The following is a 19,600-nucleotide window of genomic DNA, read 5'->3' as shown; positions in this document are numbered from 1 at the left end:
ACTCTTAGGATCTATTAACAACTTTCAAATATACCATAACTACAGTCATCATGTTGCACATTACATCCCTGGTACTTATTTATCTTATAAGTGAAAGTTTGTACCTTTTGGCCACCTTTATCCAATTCCCCCTCCATCAACCCCTACCCCCATCTCTGGGAACCACACATCTGCAGATCCCCTCTTGTATAAATGGAAGCTGGGGTTCAGAAGATGAAGAGGCTTCCCTAAGAGTCCAGGTAGTTGAGCACAGCAGCCCTGAATCCATTCTCTTTCTATTTCACATCAATATCAATGCCCCACACAGCTCTCTCTCCCCAGTGGGCCACACACAGGGTTTTTGTGGGGTTTTTTGAGGCAGAAGGTACTTTTTATAAAAATTGAGCCAACATTTAAAAATTAGAAGATCTCATGCAAAACAGAGCACAGATTTCTGCTTCTATTAAGAATGAGGAGATCTGAGAAGACATACAGATGGCCAACAGGCACATGAAAAGATGCTCAGCATCACTAATCATCAGAGAAATGCAAATCAAACCACAAAGAGATACCATCTCACACCTGTTAGAAGATGACAAGAGATAAGTGCTGGGGACAATGTGGGCAAAAGAAAACCCTTGTGCACTGTTGGTAGGAATGTAAATTAGGAAACAGTATGGAGATTCCTTAAAAAATTAAAAATAGAACTACCATATGATCCAGCAAATCCACTTCCGGAATTTATCCAAAGGAAACAAAATCACTATCTCAAAAAAATATCTGCACCCCCAAGTTCATTACAATGTTATTTATAATAGGCAAGAAATAGAAGAAATATATATATTATTCAGCTATTTAAAAAAAAAAAGAGGTAAATCCTGCCATTTGTGACAACATGAATGAAACTTAAGGGCATTATACTAAGTGAAGTAAGTCAGACAGAGAAAGACAAACACTATATGATCTCAGGTGTATGTAGAATCTTAAAAAAAAAAAGAGATACAGAGAACAGACGTGGTTGTTGCCAGAGACAGGAGGTGGGCAGTGGGCAAAATGGGTGAAGGAGGTCAAAAGGTACATATTTCCAGTTATAAGACAAATAAGTTCTGGAGGTGTAATGTACAGCACGGTGACTATAATTAACAATATTGTATATTTGAAAGTCGGAGGTGGGGGGTTGAGTGAAATAAGATCAAGAGGTAGAAACTTTTAGTTATAAAATAAGTCATAAGGATGTAATGTACAGAATAGAGAATATAGTCAATAATATTGTGATAACTTTGTGTGGTGACAGATGGTTACTGGACTTATCGTGGTCATCAACTCACAATGTACATGAATGTTGAATCATGATGTTACACAGCTGAAATGAATATAATGTGTGTCAACTATACTTCAATTAAAAAAAGCCAGTTGCTAAGGGTGTAAAAATTAAAAGTTCTCATCACAAGGAAAAGATTTGTAACTACGTGAGGTGATTTATGTTAACTAAATTATTGTGGCAATCATTTCTCAATAAACACATAAATCAAATCCTTTTTAAAAATGAGAAGATCTGGGGGCTTCCTTGGTGGTGCAGTGGTTAAGAATCCACCTGCCAATGCAGCAGACACGGGTTCAAGCCCTGGTCCAGGAAGATCCCACGTGCCACAGAGCAGCTAAGCCCGTGTGCCACAACTACTGAGCCTGCACTCTAGAGCCCACGAGCCACAACTACTGAGCCCACATGCCACAACTACTGAAGCCCACTCACCTAGAGGAGCCACAGCAATGAGAAGCCCGCGCACCGCAAGGAAGAGTAGCCCCCGTTCGCCGCAACTAGAGAAAGCCTGTGCGCAGCAACAAAGACCCAACGCAGCCAAAAATAAATAAACAAAAAGTAGATAAATTTATTTTAAAAAATAATCTTTTAAAATAAAAAAAAAAAAATGAGAAGATCTGGTAGCAGTGAGCAGCAAGCTGACAGAGCTGTGACTACCAAGAACTAAAACTAAACTAAACCAACTAATCTAAACTAACTAGAACTAAACTATAACTTAGTTTTTAAATTTTTTCAGCAAAATCATTCCACCTGAAAGTATCCCACCTGATTGATGTGTTGAGGTGAAATCTATTCAAATTATGTTTAATCCCCCCAGAAATGAATCCTCTATGATTTGTTTTTAAGATGGAATGTTAGTAAATTGCATTTTCAACATGCGCATTGGGTAATATTATCATATCATAGGATCCAAGGTTGAGTATGTTTTCTTTCTTCTAAAGCTTACTGAAGAATTTTGTTTTTCATAAAGACCAGCGACTCATGGCTTCACTATGAGCTAGGCATGGTATCTGCAGTTGGTTCTATACTTACAGCTACTTAGAATAAAAGATAGAACAGAATTTTATTATTTATTATATACCATATGTATCACCAAAGCTGGCTTTTAAGTTCTTGATGACACTGGTTCATATTCTTTCAAATTGAGAAATAATCTTTCAATCATTTCTTTTCATTTCCACAGTTAGTTCATTTATAAATTCTTAAAAGCATGGAACCAGTTCAGTCCCTAAAAGTTTCCTGAGTTTTTTTCTAAATTGCTACTTTCAGCCAAACACAAGATGTTTCCTCTTTAACAAACCATCCTGATAAGCTCTCTGGGCAAATACAGGAAGCTTGGCATTTAGTTCAATCTCTCTATATGAGGGATAATGCTCTAAGTTATGAAAATGAAGGTATTCTCACTTAACACAGGATGAATTGTTCTACCTGATCCTTACTACCATTGTATTACTCACAATATTAAATCTCACTTTGAAAAATTGTGTTCATTAAATTAATAAATGAGAAAATGAATCACCAAAAAATGTTAATCTAATGCATAATTTATGGCATAACAAATAAATTGAACACTCCCTGTACCTCGGGTACACAAATCTCAAACACAAAAATCAGCAAATCTTTCTTCTTTTAACTCAGGTTCATAGTTGAAGTAATAATAATGGGGATTCTGTGCCTAGCTTTTGCCCAAAAGTGCTCACCCGAAAGAATACAGAAATTACTTTTCCCATTAAAAGTTCTATAAATGATGATTTCTCTTCCTTCTTCCAGGCATAATTAAAAATAACGAATTTAAATTTTTATAAAATGACTCAGAAATCTAATTTGCCAAAGACTCTAAAGAGAATGAAGACATATTCAACTTTGAAGGGGGAAACCTAATGAAAAGTTATTCATCTGTGTAATTAATAGGGCAACCAACTGTCAGACACAAGATGTGTCATTGGCTCCAGCTATCAGTCCCACCCTGAAAAGAAGGTGCAGGGCTCCTTGGTTTTGTCCTGATCCTCCATGACTTCTCGGGGGCGGCAGCGGGGGTTCTTCCCAATTACTCTTACTATTACTTTCCTTTCTGTTCAAGACAACCCTTTCCCAAAGGGCCCAGAGGGTAACAAATAGGAAAGTCCAATGTGAAATTCCTCAAGTTCCAAATACAAATGTGTTTATGGAATAGACAGAAAACCTATGGTGGGTTAACCAGTGAGAAGAAATGTTATGACAAGTAGAATTGTAAGATGGTCCCCAAGATTCCTGCTCCCCATTGTACACATCCCCCTTGAGTGTGGATGTGACTTGTGACTATGGTAGGACAGTTACTCCCATGATTATATTACATCACATGGCAGAAGGGATTTTGCAGATATAATTAAGTTCCCTCATCAGTTGATGTTGAGTTAATCAAAAGGGGACTCTTGCTGGGTGGGCCTGACCTAATCAGATGGGCATTTCCGTTGGGAAGAGATTCAGAGGATGAGAGAGATTCTTCTACTGATCTCACAGGAGCAAACTGCCATGCTGGGGAGAGGACCACATGGCAGGGAAGGCAAGTTACCTCTAGGATATGAGAAGGTTGCCCAGTTGGCCAACAGCAAGTAGCAAATTAATCAAACCCGAAGAGGGGGTCATGGGAACCTTTGATTTATAGCCTTTAGGTCAGAAGCACAGGTGACAACCTGGACTTGCCACTGGCATCTAAAAGGGGGTGGGGGAGGGAATTCCCCAGTGGTCCAGTGGTTAGGACTTTGCACTTTCACTGCCAAGGGCCTGGGTTCAATCCTTCATGGGAGAAACAAGATCCCCCAAGCCATGTGGTGTGGCCAAAAAAAAGGGGGGTGGGGAGCAGTCTTGTAGGACTGAGCCCTTAACCTGTGGGGTCTGACTCTATCCCCAGGTAGATAGTGTCAGAATGGAGTTAAATTGTAGGATACCCAGCTAGTATCACAGAGAGTTGCTTGATGGGAAGAACCCACACATTGGGTACAGAACTGTTGTGAGTTTGCTAGTAAAGTGAGAGTAAAAGAGACACAGGAGGAAGAACTGAGTTTCCTAACTCAGCTCCTGACCCACAGAAAGTGTAAGATAATAAATTTGTGTTGTTTAAGCTGCTAAGTTTGTGGTAATTTGTTATGCAGCAATAGAAAACTAATACACTCTAATCCTTATAATAATCCATGTACTATTAATATTCCCACTTTACAGACAAGGAAAATGAGGCACAGAAAGATTAATAACTTGCCCAAGGTTACACAAGTGGTAGTGGGATTTAAATTTCAGCAGTCTGGAATGAGAGCCTACCCACATCCACCCATATCACTCATCACCCTGATCAAAATCTCCGGGTCTTTATCTACCAAGACCCCCTCCAGTGGATGCCTCAAGGCTCAAATGCTACAAAACAAACTCCCAAAAAAACAAACTCCCAAAAAGTTATAAATAAAATCAAAAGACACACCATAGAGTGGTAGGAGAAGGAAATACCTGTAATTCATACAACTTACCAATGATTAGTATCTAGAACATATTAAGAAATTCTACAAATCAAAAGCAAAAAAAAAACAAAAAAAGAGAGAGAGAGAGACAAATAACCCAATAGAAAAATGAACAGAGGGAATTCCCTGGTGGTCCAGTGGTTAGGACTTGGCGCTTTCACTGCCGTGACCCAGGTTCAATCCCTGGTCAGGGAACTAAGATCCCACAAGCCGTGGGGCAAGACCACAAAAAAAAGAAAAAGAAAAAGAAAAAGAAAATGAAAAAAAATGAACAGGAGATATGAACAGGCAATTGGCAGAAAGGGAAAGTCAAATAGACAATGAACATATGACATGGTGCTGGGCCTTGCTACTACTCACGCAAATTTCAACAATGATGAAGACCTAAGTATTGGTAAGAATGTGAAACAAGGACTCTCATGTTCTGCCTGAGGGAGTATAATTCCTACAACCACTTTGGAGAGTGATTTAGGGACATCTCGTTAAACTGAATATAAGAATGTCTTCTGAACCAGAAATTCCACTTTAACGTATATAGAGAAACTCTAGCATATGTGCCTAAGAAGAAATATGAAAGAACATTCACTTCAGTCTGATTTGTATTAAGAAAGAAAATTAAGTGTCCACCAACAGAACGCTCAGTAATTAAGCAGTATAAACACAGTTTTTCCATCTCTAAATATGCTCTATCTCTCCATTTATTTAGGTCTTCTTCAGTTTTTTCAATAAAGTTTGCATTTGGCCCTGTAATCTAAGTTTAACTGATACCAGTCTTTTATGCCATGATATCTTTCTTTTAAATTGAAGTATAGCTGATTTGCAATGTTGTGTTAATTTCTGCTGTACAGCAAATTGACTCAGTTATACATATATATATACATTCTTTTTTATATTCTTTTCCATTATGGTTTATCCCAGGACATTGAATACAGTTCCCTGTGCTATACAGTTGGACCTTGTCCATCCATTCTATATGTAATAGTTTGCATCTACTAACCCCAAACTCCAGTCCATCCCTCCCCTCCCCTTGGCAATCACAAGTCTGTTCTCTATATGCCATGGTATCTTTTTTCTTTTTCTTTTTTTTTTTTGAAGTAAAATTGCTTTACAATGTTGTGTTACTTTCTACTGTACAATGAAGTGAATCAGCTATATGTATACCTATATCCCCTCTCTCGGATCTCCCTCCCACACCCCCATCCCACTCATCTAGGTCATCACAGAGCACTGAGCTGAGCTCCCTGTGCTATACAGCAGGTTCCCACTAGCTATTTTACACATGGTAGTGTATTTTTGTCAAACCTAATCTCCCAATTCATCCCACCCTCCCATCCCCATCCTGTGTCCACATGTCCGTTCTCTACGTCTACGTCTCTATTCCTGCCCTACAAATACGTTCATCTGTACCATCTTTCTAGATTCCACATATATGCGTTAATATATGATATTTGTTTTTCTCTTTCTGGCTTACTTCACTCTGTATGACAGACTCTAGGTCCATCCACATCTCTACAAATGACCCAGTTTCATTCCTTTTATGGCTGAGTAATATTCCATTGTACATGGTATCTTAATTCTTAAATTTTAAATGTTGGTTTATCTCTTGATGAACTGAGTTATATGTCCAAGTAATTTCTTTTTAATACAAGTGTTTTACCAGGATTTTTGCATGTATAATAACATCTTCCTTTAATCTTCCCAAACAAACAGCAATCTGGCCAAGCATAAAATTCTCTAACTGCACACGTTTCTCTACAAGGAGTGTTGGCAATGATCTGTTTTCTTCTGGTACTCGTAGAGGTCTAAGCCTATGTTTTGCTCCCTTTAAACAACCTGTTTTTATCTGCCTGTGCAGTATTGCTTCTCAATCCATGTTGAAAGGGTAAAATTGCTCTGAAGCACTGGCCGTGAAGAGGTGCTGTGGCTCTGTTAGGAGAGCACACAGGTCCTGGAACCAAAGAGCGGAAGTAGTTCCTGTCCCTGCAATGTTAGGCTCTCCTGGACCACAGGAACACTTCTCCTAGGAAACCAAGCAAGAGTTCCACTGAACCTAAAGCTTTGACTGCATTTGGGGCTTCTCCTGCCAGCGGATCAGAAAGCAGAGTGGAGTTACTCTGCTGGTGGGGGTAACTGACCCAGAGAGCATGAGGAAATAAGATTGCTGCTACATAATCAAGGCAGGGAAGAATATGTCTGGAACTCAGGGATTCACCAGGCTACCACTTGTTTCCATATACAACAACCATGCCTGGCAAGAACACAGGAGCTAAGGGCTCAGACCCCTCCAGGTAAAGGTCTGGATTTCCCCCTGGGCAAACAACCTAGACCAACAGAAAGATGAGCCACAGGTGAGGGGAATCTAGAATAGGTAGCAGGTGAGAAAGGTGGTGAATGTTTGTTGCAGTTTGGGAACTAACTACAGCAGAGGAAGCTACAGTATGAGCTTCCAACCAGCCTGTATAAGTCTATCTTTTAGAAATTTTGACTGGCCAGCCTAGAGCAAGCTTGAACCCATGACTGACAGGGGATGGTGCACGGATATACCCCAGGCTCCTTGCCCTTCATTCTATACCATCTCTCAGTTCCCCAGGCTGGAGTAACCACATTTATCAACTTAATTTTCTTCTGTTTCATGGCCCCACCCACCACCAGTATTTCCTGAAATTATTTTCCACATCCACCACTTACCTGTCCCAGTTCTTCTTCTGGAGAAATTCACACGAAGACACTTGAGCAGATTTACTATGAAGCTCATGAAGCATCAGCATCAGAACTCCCTACTTTCATGGATGATGTTGGGGTTTTTCTGGAGTAATGAATACTCCAACTTTGTATAACTTCACAAAACCTGGATCCACTCCTGATTATTTGATATTCCATATATACTATTCATTTGTTTGTTTATTATTATTTGTCTTCCTTCACTACAGTTTAAGCACCAATTAGGCAGGAATTTTAGCTCATTTGTTCACTGCTGAATCCCTAGTACCTTTATCAGTGCCGAGCACATAGTAGATGCTAATAATTTTTGTGGAATAGATAAGCGAGTAAGCCCCAAATGAACCGAACCCTTTCCTGTTTCTATCTCACTGCATCTGCTCTTTCCTCTAATTAGAATCCCTTCTGCTCCCCCCGCAGCTACTCACTCAAGACCCATCTCATATGTCCAAGAGTTGCATGGGTGGAAATGCAGACATGAATTTAGGGAAGGATTTGTATCTGCCCCAAATGCTTAGTTCTCTCTCCAGGTATGATTTCCCCTATGTATCTATTTTAATTTTTCATTTAAAAATTTTCAAACAGACGGAAAATAGAAACAGCACAATAACCATATATCCACCATTTAAATACAGCTGTTAATCTTTTGCCATATCACTTCACCGATATATATTTTTATTTAAATGTATATATTTAAATACAGAATTAATGTAAAACAACTTACTACACCTCATGATCTGTGGATCAGCTGGGTGTTTCCTCCGCTGGTCTCACCCGAGCTCACTCCCGAAGAACTCACTCACCTAGAAGGTCGGCCAGGCTCCCAAAGGTTCAAGGTGGACTCGTTCCCAGGTGCAGCGGTTGGTGCTGGCTGTTGGCTGAGCCCCTCAGTTCTCCTCCAGGACAGTCTCAGGGTTAGTATCAGTAGGAGAAGGGGAAAGCTGCAAGGCTCACAGAACGTCACATCTGCCATAGTCCTTTCTTAATCCGTTTTATTGAGGTACAATTTATGTACTGTAAAATCCACTCATTATAAGTGGACGTTTCAATGATTTTTAGTAAACGTACACGGTTGCGCAAACCATCACCACAATCCAGTTTTAGAACACTTTTTCCACCCCCAAAAGCTCCCTTATGACCATATGCAGTAAATCTTCATTTCTATCCTCGGCCCATGACAACGACTAATCTACCCAACGTCTCTCTAGATTTGCCTTTTCTGGACATTTCATATCGATAGAATCATGCAATATGCGGTCTTATGCATCTAGCCTTTTTTCCTTAGCATAAGGTTTTTGATGTTCATCCATGTTATAACATGTATCAATAGTTTTTTCTTTTATGGCTGAGTAATATTCCATTGTATGGATAGATCACATTTTGTTTATCCACTTATCAGTTGATGGACACTTAGATTGTTTCCAGTTTTTGGCTTTTGTTAATAATGCTGCTATGAACATTGACATACAAGTCCTTGTGTGGATATATATTTTCTCTTGGGTGGAAGACACCCAGGAGAGGAATTGCTGGATCACAGAGCAAATTTACATTTAACTTGTTAACTGTTTCCAAAGTGGCTGCACTTTTACATGCCTAAAAATAATCACTCTTGATCTAGTTTCTGTACCTTCTCCCATCTCTTTTAATTATTTATTTATTTATTTTGGCCACGCTGCACAGCTTGCTGGATCTTAGTTCCCTGACCAGGGATTGAACCAAGGCCCTCAGCAGTGAAAGTGCGGAGTCCTAACCACTGGACCTCCAGGGAATTACCTCTCCCATCTCTTTTAATCTAGAACTGACTCTATCTCCCCAATTATTTTCATTGTACAATCTCCCACATTCTATCTTTGACTTCGTTTCTTCATGATGTTGTTTAATTTCTCTATCCCTTCTATTTCCAGGAACTGGAAGTAAGACCTACAGACTTGATTACATTCAAGTTAACATACTTGGCAAGTGGTAATATGTACATCATATTGCATCTCATCAGGAGGCATGTAATGCCTGATTGTCCTACTATTACTGATTGTAAAACTGATCACTGGGTTGCAGTGGTGAAAGCCAGATCTCTCCATTTTAGGTATTTTTGCCCTTGGCAGTTAGCAAGTAATCCGTAGGGTAATTCTATGCCTATTGCCAAAAAAATTAAGTGGGAGAGGGTGTTTTAGATAACTTACAAATATTAAGACACAAGCTGACAATTAAAATTTTTAATGTAATTTTTAAGGAACAATATGTATACTTAGCATCTGGAATTAATTAAGCAATATAGTCAAGTACTCATTTGGCCCATGAGTTTTCTGGGAACCAAAACAATAAAGCAAAGATATTTCGTATGAAGTCTCACTTCCAAATAGAATAAGGCACATGAATTCTTCCATAAAGGTGAACTAGACTCCAGCAGGAATGTCTCAAAGGGATCCTTATATAAATACATTGAATAATATAATGGATAATTATTCATATACTGTAAAAGCCTGGACATTTGTATACCTTGACTGAAGAACCAGCCTTCTGTATCTGAAAAGGAAGTTTTCCTCCATTGGGACTTCCCCGGTGGTCCAGTGGTTAGGACTCCATGCTTTCACTGCCGAGGGTACAGGTTCAATCCCTGGTTGGGGAATTAAGGTCTCACAAGCCATGGGGCGAGGCCAAAAAAAAAAAGTCTTCCCCCTTCAAACATCCAATTTTGTGAAACAGACCTTAAACAGTGAGAAAAAGGGACACCTGTCATTTCTGCAAGAGCAATTAAAGCAGCCCTAGAAATTAGTAAAATGACAGATTAGCCTAACAGCATTGTTTTGTTACTCCTATAAAGATATTTGTAAAGGAACTGTGATTACACACACACACTCACACAAACACACACACACACACACACACACACATACACAGACTCAAGAACATTATCCTCTGATTACCTAAGATAATACAGTCCAATAACTTGGAGACCCTGGAAGAACAGATAAACACAATTCCCACAAATCTTTTTTCATATTCTTCCTTTCTCTTTCTCTCTCTTATCAGATGTCACAAGCAAACTCTGGCAAGGGCTGAACTACAATCAATTCGTAGTGACAAATAACTAAAATGCCAGTCTTCTGTGTTGTTGAATGGAGGAAAATACATATGCTTTAGATCCCAGACGTGCAGATGGCACAGTTGAAAGTGTTGGGAAAATTTAGGAACCTGATTCACATTCTTGCCAGAGACAGAGCAGCCTACATTCCTAGGGAAGCTACCAGAAACCATGTATTTTTTTCTCAAAATACAGCTTTGGATTGTAAAGAAAAAATTGTTGCTTGCCATTCCAGTTCTACAGGGATCAAGCCATTAGTCACTGCAGTCACCCACAGACAGTGCATCCTGAGGGGAATTCAGGATGGAGAAAAACAGGAAGCATTCTGCGCTTTGAATATACCGGTCCCTAGATAAGATACTTATCTAAGGAAAAATTTCAATGACCCCAGATTCTTGCATCTTCCCACACTTAGAAAAACACTAAAAGCATTAATTTGAGATGTCTGCTCTTTGGGATTAGCAGTCATCTTTTTATGCTTGACTATATGTTTTTCGCAGCAAAAAAATTCATCTGTAACCTGGCTCCTCCCTCCCCTCTTCAGAGAAGTTCCTCAGAGCTACTTGAGAGCCTGTGTCCCGAGCTATAGTCCACAGTAAGGTCCCTGAATAAAACTTAATTCACAACTTTTGCATCATGTGTTCTCATTTCAGTCAACAGGATCTACTCATAAACTCAATAAAAAAGTTCTTTGTTGATAAATCTGTATCATAAAACATGGAAGAAATTGCTTTGTCTTTTTATTTTTTTACTATTTATTTTATTTTTGGCTGCGTTGGGTGCTGCAAGCCGGCTTTTCTCTACTTGCGGGAGAGTGGGAGCTACTCTTGGTTGTGGTGCGCAGGCTTTTCATTGCCACGGCTTCTCTTGTTGTGGAGCACAGGCTCTAGAGCGCAGGCTCAGTAGTTGTAGCGCACGGGTTTAGTTGCTCCGGGGCATGTGGGATCTTCCCGGACCAGGGATCGAACCTGTGTGCCCTGCATTGGCAGGCGAATTCTTAACCACTGCGTCACCAGGGAAGCCCAGTCTTGGCTTTTAATTTTTAAATGTTTAATGTCTTTGGACTACAGAAAACAGTTTGAATTCCAACTCTTGTATCTAATAATTAAGTAGCCCTGGACAAGTTACTAATGTTTCAAAGTTTCTCCTTCCACATCAGGAACAAGACCTATCAGAGTTGTTTTGAGGAAAGAAAATAATGTAAATAAAAGTGCTGAGAACAGTGTAGGCACTTCATGGACATAGCAGCTACTACTGCGACTGAACGTGCTCAAGGTTCAGCTGCCCCTCTGTGCAGCCCTCCTCCACCTCCCCCCAGCTCCTTTCCCAGGCTGACTGACGCACGCGCAGTGGGAAGGAACACAGAAGGAAGGACAGTGGTTCTTTGTTAATAGTTAAGCAAGCCTGTTAACATAAATTCTCTTAAAAGCAGGTCTGGAGAAAGGCTTAGACCTGAGGGTAGAGTGCAGCTTCCGACCGCTTTCCCCCTACATAGCTGCCCGTTTCACCTGCAAATCCAAGGGTAGATGGAACTACTGCGACGCCAGGAAAGGCCAGTTGGAAACGCCTGCATTCCAGGTGCCAGAGCAACCTGCAGAACAGCACGAGATCCATCACTTTCAGCTGCCCCTGGCCCCGCTCCTGACCTTCGCCTTTTAGCCTGGGGCTCGGGCAGGAACTCCTACAGTAGGAAGTGAAGCAGGAAGGGTGAGCTCAAGCACGTAACCCCACCCGCTAGGAAAACCTGCCTCAGTGGGATCCGAGGCTCACGCTCAAACTGGTCGCGCCTCATCCCAGGAATGGGTGGGACCCGGCTGTGCCTGATTCTCCAACACCGGCCAGGGTGGCGAGGAAGCGGAGGTTTCCTGTCTGGGAGAGGCGGTGGAAGTCTAGGTAGGTGGAGAAGAGATTTATCCAAGTGGTCCCTCTGACCATTAAATCATTTCTGAGGGCCTCACAGCCCCCGGGTTCTCAGTATATCTGTGTCCTAGTGGGTTTATCACAATGATTTGTTAGTGGAATGTGTTAAGTCTTTGGGAACGGAAATAATTAGTACAGTTCTCTCCAAGGTTGAGTCTTGTTTTATAAACACAAAAACTGTGGTAAAGGTTTCCATTCCTCAAGGAGAGTACCAATGGCATTTGGGGAGGGATGATATTTGGTTGTGCTGGAATCCATACTTGACAGAGCATTGAGCATCCCTCATCCCAAGACACTAAATGCCAGTTGTACCTCCCATGCATTGTGACAACCATAAAGGGCCGCCGTATGGTTCCAAATGTCCCTTGGAGGGAACCCCCCACCTGTCTGAGTCGTTGGCTGATGGTCAGATGGTCTTGCTGATAACAGTTAATCAACAGTTATCATTCCTTCTTTTAATCCATTAGTTTGTGATAAACAAGCCAAATGCTTCCATGATATTTGTCTACTTGTCGGAGAGAATAAATTCCATTTATATAATAGTTTTACATATTTAGATAAGGTAAGGCACTTAGTGTAGTGCTTAGTAAATTATGAGTACTCAACAAATAGCTACAATTTTCAGCTTTTTTATTATTAAACATTAGTTAAAAGGAAAATCAAAAGAAGCAGTATTTTATACCATTTTGAACTTTAATTTCACCTGAGAGGAATTATAGTACCTTTTCCGGTTCCTACATTAGCACTCTGTTCTCCCCAAGACTCAATTTCCTTACCTGTAAGTGAGGATGATAGTATTGACACTATAGAGTTGTTATGAGGCTTGAATGAGACCGTGTTTGTGAAGTATTGGTGAGTCATAACAACTAAACAGATTTTTTTTTTTGGGTTATTTTAACAGATTAAGGAGAAAAAATGGGGTGGGGGGGAGGGCAGAGGAGGGAGACCTCAGGTAGCTTCCAAAATCTCTATGTAATCTACTTCCAAACATTAATGGGTACCTGGGAATCTTGTTAAAATGCAGATTCTTTTTTTTTTTTTCACGTTCCAATTTTTTTAATTACTAGATTCAAGACATAAAATTTTCTTAATAGAGTCAGAAAAATAACAGGAAAAAGAACTTCAAGATTCTTTTAGCTCTTCTAGTTCCTTTGCCTTTCCATGTGAATTTTAGAATAAACTTATCTACCAAAGAAAAAGTCTTGCTGGAATTTTGATAGGAACTGTATTAATTTGGAAGAATTGACATCCTTGATGATTCTTTCAGCCCATGAGAATGGTACATCTCTTATTTAGATCTTTGATTTCTTTCATCAGGATTTTCATCATATTAGTCCCATTCCTGTTTTATTCGATTTATATACAATTTTTTTTGAGCAATTGTAAATTGTGTTGTTTTAATTTCAGCTTCTACATGATCATTGTTAGTATATTTGGGTTTTTATGTTAATCTTATATTCTGTGACCTTGCTGAATTCACTTATTAGTCCTAGGAATTATTTTTTGGATTTACATAAGCTTTTCTATATAAAGAATCATGTCATGTAAATAAGGATAGTTTATTTCTTCCTTTTTAAAAAAAAATTTTTAAATTTTATTTTATTTTTTTATATAGCAGGTTTTATTAGTCATCCATTTTATACACATCAGTGTATACATGTCAATCCCAATCGCCCAATTCATCCCACCACCCCCCCCACCACTTTCCCCCCTTGGTGTCCATACATTTGTTCTCTACATCTGTCTCTTTATTTCTGCCCTGAAAACCAGTTCATCTGTACCATTTTTCTAGGTTCCACATATATGCATTAATATACGATATTGTTTTTCTCTTTCTGACTTACCTCACTCTGTATGACAGTCTCTAGGTCCATCCACATCTCTACAAATGACCCAGCTTCGTTCCTTTTTATGGCTGAGTAATATTCCATTGTATATATGTACCACATCTTCTTTATCCATTGATAAAGAAGATGGGCATTTAGGTTGCTTCCATGATCTGGCTATTGTAAATAGTGCTGCAATGAACATTGGGGTGCATGTGTCTTTTTTTTTTTTTTAATTTATTTTTCAGCTGTGTTGGGTCTTCATTTCTGTGCAAGGGCCCCCTCCAGTTGCAGCAAGCGGGGGCCACTCTTCATCACGGTGTGCGGGCCTCTCACTATCGCGGCCTCTCCCGATGCGTAGCACAGGCTCCAGATGCGCAGGCTCAGTAGTTGTGGCTCACGGGCCCAGTCGCTCCGCAGCATGTGGGATCCTCCCAGACCAGGGCTCGAACCCATGTCCCCTGCATTGGCAGGCAGACTCTCAACCACTGCGCCACCAGGGAAGCCCGCATGTGTCTTTTTGAATTATGGTTTTCTCTGGGTATATGCCCAGTAGTGGGATTGCTGGGTCATATGGTAATTCTATTTTTAGTTTTTTAAGGACCCTCCATACTGTTCTCCATAGTGGCTGTATCAATTTACATTCCCACCAACAGTGCAAGAGGGTTCCCTTTTCTCCACACCCTCTGCAGCATTTGTTGTTTGTAGATTTTCTGATGATGCCCATTCTAACTGGTGTGAGGTGATACTCATTGTAGTTTTGATTTGCATTTCTCTAATAATTAGTGATGTTGAGCAGCTTTTCATGTGCTTCTTAGCCATTTGTATGTCTTCTTTGGAGAAATGTCTATTTAGGTCTTCTGCCCATTTTTTGATTGGGTTGTTTGTTTTTTTAATATTGAGCTGCATGAGCTGTTTATATATTTTGGAGATTAATCCTTTGTCCATTGATTTGTTAGCAAATATTTTCTCCCATTCTGAGGGTTGTCTTTTTGTCTTGTTTGTAGTTTCCTTTCCTTAGCAAAAGCTTTTAAGTTTCATTAGGTCCCATTTGTTTATTTTTGTTTTTATTTCCATTACTCTAGGAGGTAGATCAAAAAAGATCTTGCTGTGATTTATGTCAAAGAGTGTTCTTCCTATGTTTTCCTCTAAGAGTTTTATAGTGTCCAGTCTTACATTTAGGTCTCTAATCCATTTTGAGTTTATGTTTGTGTATGGGGTTAGGGAATGTTCTAATTTCATTCTTTTACATGTAGCTGTCCAGTTTTCCCAGCACCACTTATTGAAGAGACTATCTTTTCTCCATTGTATATCCTTGCCTCCTTTGTCATAGTTGACCATAGGTGCATAGGTTTATCTCTGGGCTTTCTATCCTGTTCCATTGATCTATATTTCTGTTTGTGTCCCAGTACCATATTGTCTTGATTACTGTAGCTTTGTAGTATAGTCTGAAGTTAGGGAGTCTGATTCCTCCAGCTCTGTTTTTTTCCCTCAAGACTGCTTTGGCTATTCAGGGTCTTTTGTGTCTCCATACAAGTTTTAAGATTTTTTGTTCTAGTTCTGTAAAAAATGTCATTGGTAATTTGATAGGGATTGCATTGAATCTGTAGATCGCTTTGCAGGGTATAGTCATTTTCACAATATTGATTCTTCCAATCCAAGAACATGGTATATCTCTCCACCTTTTTTGTATTGTCTTTAATTTCTTTCATCAGTGTCATAGTTTTTTGCATACAGGTCTTTTGTTTCCCTAGGTAGGTTTATTCCTAGGTATTTTATTCTTTTTGTTGCAGTGGTAAATGGGAGTGTTTCCTTAATTTCTCTTTCAGATTTTTCATCATTAGTGTATAGGAATGCAAGAGATTTTTGTGCATTAGTTTTGTATCCTGCAACTTTACCAAATTCATAAAATGCAGATTCTGATTCAACAGGTGAGGGAGGGGGAGGGGCCCTGAGATTCTGCATCTAACAAGCTCCCAGGAAGAGATTTGTGAGCCAGGACCGATCTGGGTTTGCATGTGATTCAATCAATAATTGTGTGATAAATTATCTCTGAGATTCAGTTCCATATCTGTGAAATGGTCACAATAATACACACCTTACATAATATAAGCATTATAATTACACAATATAACATATCTACAAAGCAATTGTCATTATTTCACAAGTTTAGGATTTATTTTAATGCCCTGGCAGCTCTGAGCCAAGAAAAAATAAGCATAATTATTGCTTTTGCACATGGCAGGCAGAGTACATGTTTAGAGTCAGACAGACCTTGGTTCAGGTCCCACTTTCCTGCTTTTCACCCATCTTGCCTGACGCAGGTTACTCTGTTCCTCCAAACTTTAGTTTCTTTATCTGTAAAATAGAACTGGTAACTACCCTGTATTCACAGTATACGGATTAAATGAGCTATAGCTCATGTAAAAGACTTAGCACATATATTTAGCAGAGCATGCATTCTATGCTTAATAACTGATAGTTATTATTACACCAGGTAATCTAGGCTGTTTCCAGACTGTCTAAAATGTTGTTACTGTATAAAATGGAATCCTCTGCCAGAAACACTTTAGGTAGAAAATTTACTCATGGGATTAGAAAGATGCCTACTTCTTCTTAGGATTTTTATCATCATCTTACTATTTGTGTTGAGGATGGTCAGACACACTTTCGAAAAGCAGCAATATTGAGGGGTCAAATATACTTAAAAAGGAAAATGATCACTTTTAATTTGATCTACAATATCTACCTCAGGAATTCCCTGGTGGTCCAGCGGTTAGGGCTTGGTGCTTTCACTGTCAAGGGCCCGGGTTCAGTCCCTGGTCAGGGAACTGAGATCCCACAAGCCCCGCAGCGCGGCCAAAAAAATAAAATAAAATATCTACTGCAAACTGAAATAAGTAACAAATGGCGTAAGTGGATTAAAGTGCCAATTTTTTTATTTTTTCAGAAACCTAGCCCTTTAAATCTACATGAAAATATACAGTGTTGTTAGCTCATGACAATAAATCCACTTGGCCAGATGGTTTCCATTTGGTTCAAGCAAGTATTCCGAGTAACGGGCCCTAGGAAAGCGGTCTCTCCACCCCACGCTTCCTGTGGTTGAGGCTTAGAGGGGGCCAGTGCTCATCCCAGTGGCCAAATTTCCTAAAGTTAGTAGGCAAGCTAATGAGGGCCTCAGAGGTCATCACATTTGTTCCAGATCTGAAGCTCTAAATGCATAGCAGTAAGAGGCGTGTGTATGTTCAAGCAGGACTAACCAGAAATATGGACTAGGAGAAATCACATGTTCTTGATGTTAACTAAGGCCATCCTGGCCACGCCAAACACCACCGCTGCCACTTACTTTTCCAGATGAGTGAACAAGGAAAGATCGAAAACTTTGGCCCTGGGATTTTGTTCGGCTTGGTCTGGTGTTCTAAAATTGTTCCTTTGTAAACACCTCTTATTAAAGCCTCACAGGGAGTTTAGAGGTTGAGATTTTTGCCTTGCTTCCCCTCCTATCACATTACAAAAGAGGAAGTTAGTCATCAGGCAATGAATTCCCAGTCACCTTCAGAATCAGGAAAAAACCTCATCTGCCCAGGGAGCTTGAAGGGAGGTGATTCCACAGTTGCTGAATCACTATTACCACAGAGTCTCCCCTGCACTGGTGAGCAACCCTTGTAAAAATGGATAAGGGCAAGAACACAGTAAAAAGTCAGACAGAAGCAGATGGTTATGTGACTGTTGGAATGGAATTCGATGAGGATGAGAATCTAGTAAAAGAGCTGGGTCATCCACAAAGAGGAAGCTAAAGTGGACATCTAAGGAGGAATTACGTACCTTAAGGGTCCAAGTGGTTCGAGATAGCTATCAAAGAAAGGGTCAAAGAAATTCCAGAACTGGTACAGAATTCCCATGTCAGTGGCTATTCTAATCAAAATGGACAAGGAAACATTCCCAGGGAAATTTGATTGGAATCACAAGACCTGAGTGAACTAATGTTACTAGGTAGTGTTTTGGTGAAGAGTCCCGTCAAAAGCCATCCTATAATAGGGAGAAAATGCAAGTGTTCAAGGCATCTTCAACTGAGTCCTAAGATACAGAATATTGGGACTTCCTGGCAGTCCAGTGGTTAAGACTCCGTGCTCTCATTGCAGGGGGCACAGGTTCCATCCCTGGTCAGGGAACTAAAAACCCGCATGCCTCACGGTGTAGCCAAAAATAAAAAAAGAAATAAAGAAAAAGAAATACAGACTATCCCTTCATGCAAGTTGAAATATAGCAGGAAACAGCATTCCTTGTGTTATGTGTGGGCTCTGGACTTATCATGAATTTGATTATCAAAAGATACCTGGAAGGTTGTCTTTTGTGAAGTAGGTTAGAACTACTGCAATTTTTCATCACAATCAGCAGGAGGGTGCTATGCAATGGGCCATGCAAAGAATTTTGATTTGGGGACTTCCCTGGCGATCCAGTGGTTAAGACTCCAAACTTCCACTGCAGGGGGCACGTGTTCGATCCCTGGTTGGGTAACTAATATCCCACATGCCTCGCGGCATGGCCAAAAAAAAAAAAAGAATTTTGATTTTACTCTACGTATAATGAAACTCATTGGAAGACTTTTTATTTACTAAGGACTCCTTGGTTGTTTTCTAGTATAAATCAGTCCTGCAGCTACATTACTCCCTTCCATTCATTAAATATTTTATGAAATCCCAATACACACCAGTCACTGTTCTAGGCTCTGGATATAAACTATTGAACAAGATAGGCAAAATCACATCCACTGCCAGCCTGGATGATATCTTTGGACAATTTTTTTTTTAAGACAACCCTTCTGGTGGGTAAGTAAAGGCAGATTTTAGCCCATTTACTTACCTCAACTAGGCATCCTTATACAGTGCACAACCTGTGCAAATGTTCATGGTGACCCTGGACAAGTGACTTGACTTCAGTGACCTTATTTCTTAGGGGGGCAGACAGACAATAACCAAGCAAACACAAAATAATTATAGAGGATGGTGTGATGGAGAAAAACTAAAGAGAGAAAGACTTCTACAGATCAGATGATCAGGAAAGTTCCTCTGAAGAAATGGCAATTAGGCTGAGGCATGAAGTATGAGAAGGAGCCAAATGTGGTAAGAACATTGCAGTAAACGAGAATAGCATGCGTGACGGCCTTCAGGTGTGTTAAAGTTGAAGCGGCGCTATAACATCAGTGGGTAAGAACTTAACCTCAAGACAGATGACCCTGGGTTTGATTATGTTACTCAGAGTTATT

At 39.9% G+C, this 19,600-nt stretch overlaps 1 non-coding gene across 1 annotated transcript; it reads left to right on the top strand.

Moving 5' to 3' along the window:
* The first annotated feature begins 4,911 nt into the window (after positions 1-4,911).
* TRNAE-UUC (transfer RNA glutamic acid (anticodon UUC)) lies at positions 4,912-4,983 on the top strand. The gene has a single exon. It is a non-coding gene; the product is annotated as a tRNA-Glu (tRNA).
* Positions 4,984-19,600: the final 14,617 nt, after the last annotated feature.

Source organism: Balaenoptera acutorostrata, chromosome 13 (genome assembly GCF_949987535.1).
Source record: "Balaenoptera acutorostrata chromosome 13, mBalAcu1.1, whole genome shotgun sequence".
NCBI classification, from domain to species: domain Eukaryota; kingdom Metazoa; phylum Chordata; class Mammalia; order Artiodactyla; family Balaenopteridae; genus Balaenoptera; species Balaenoptera acutorostrata.
This window is presented reverse-complemented; position numbering and strand designations above follow the sequence as displayed.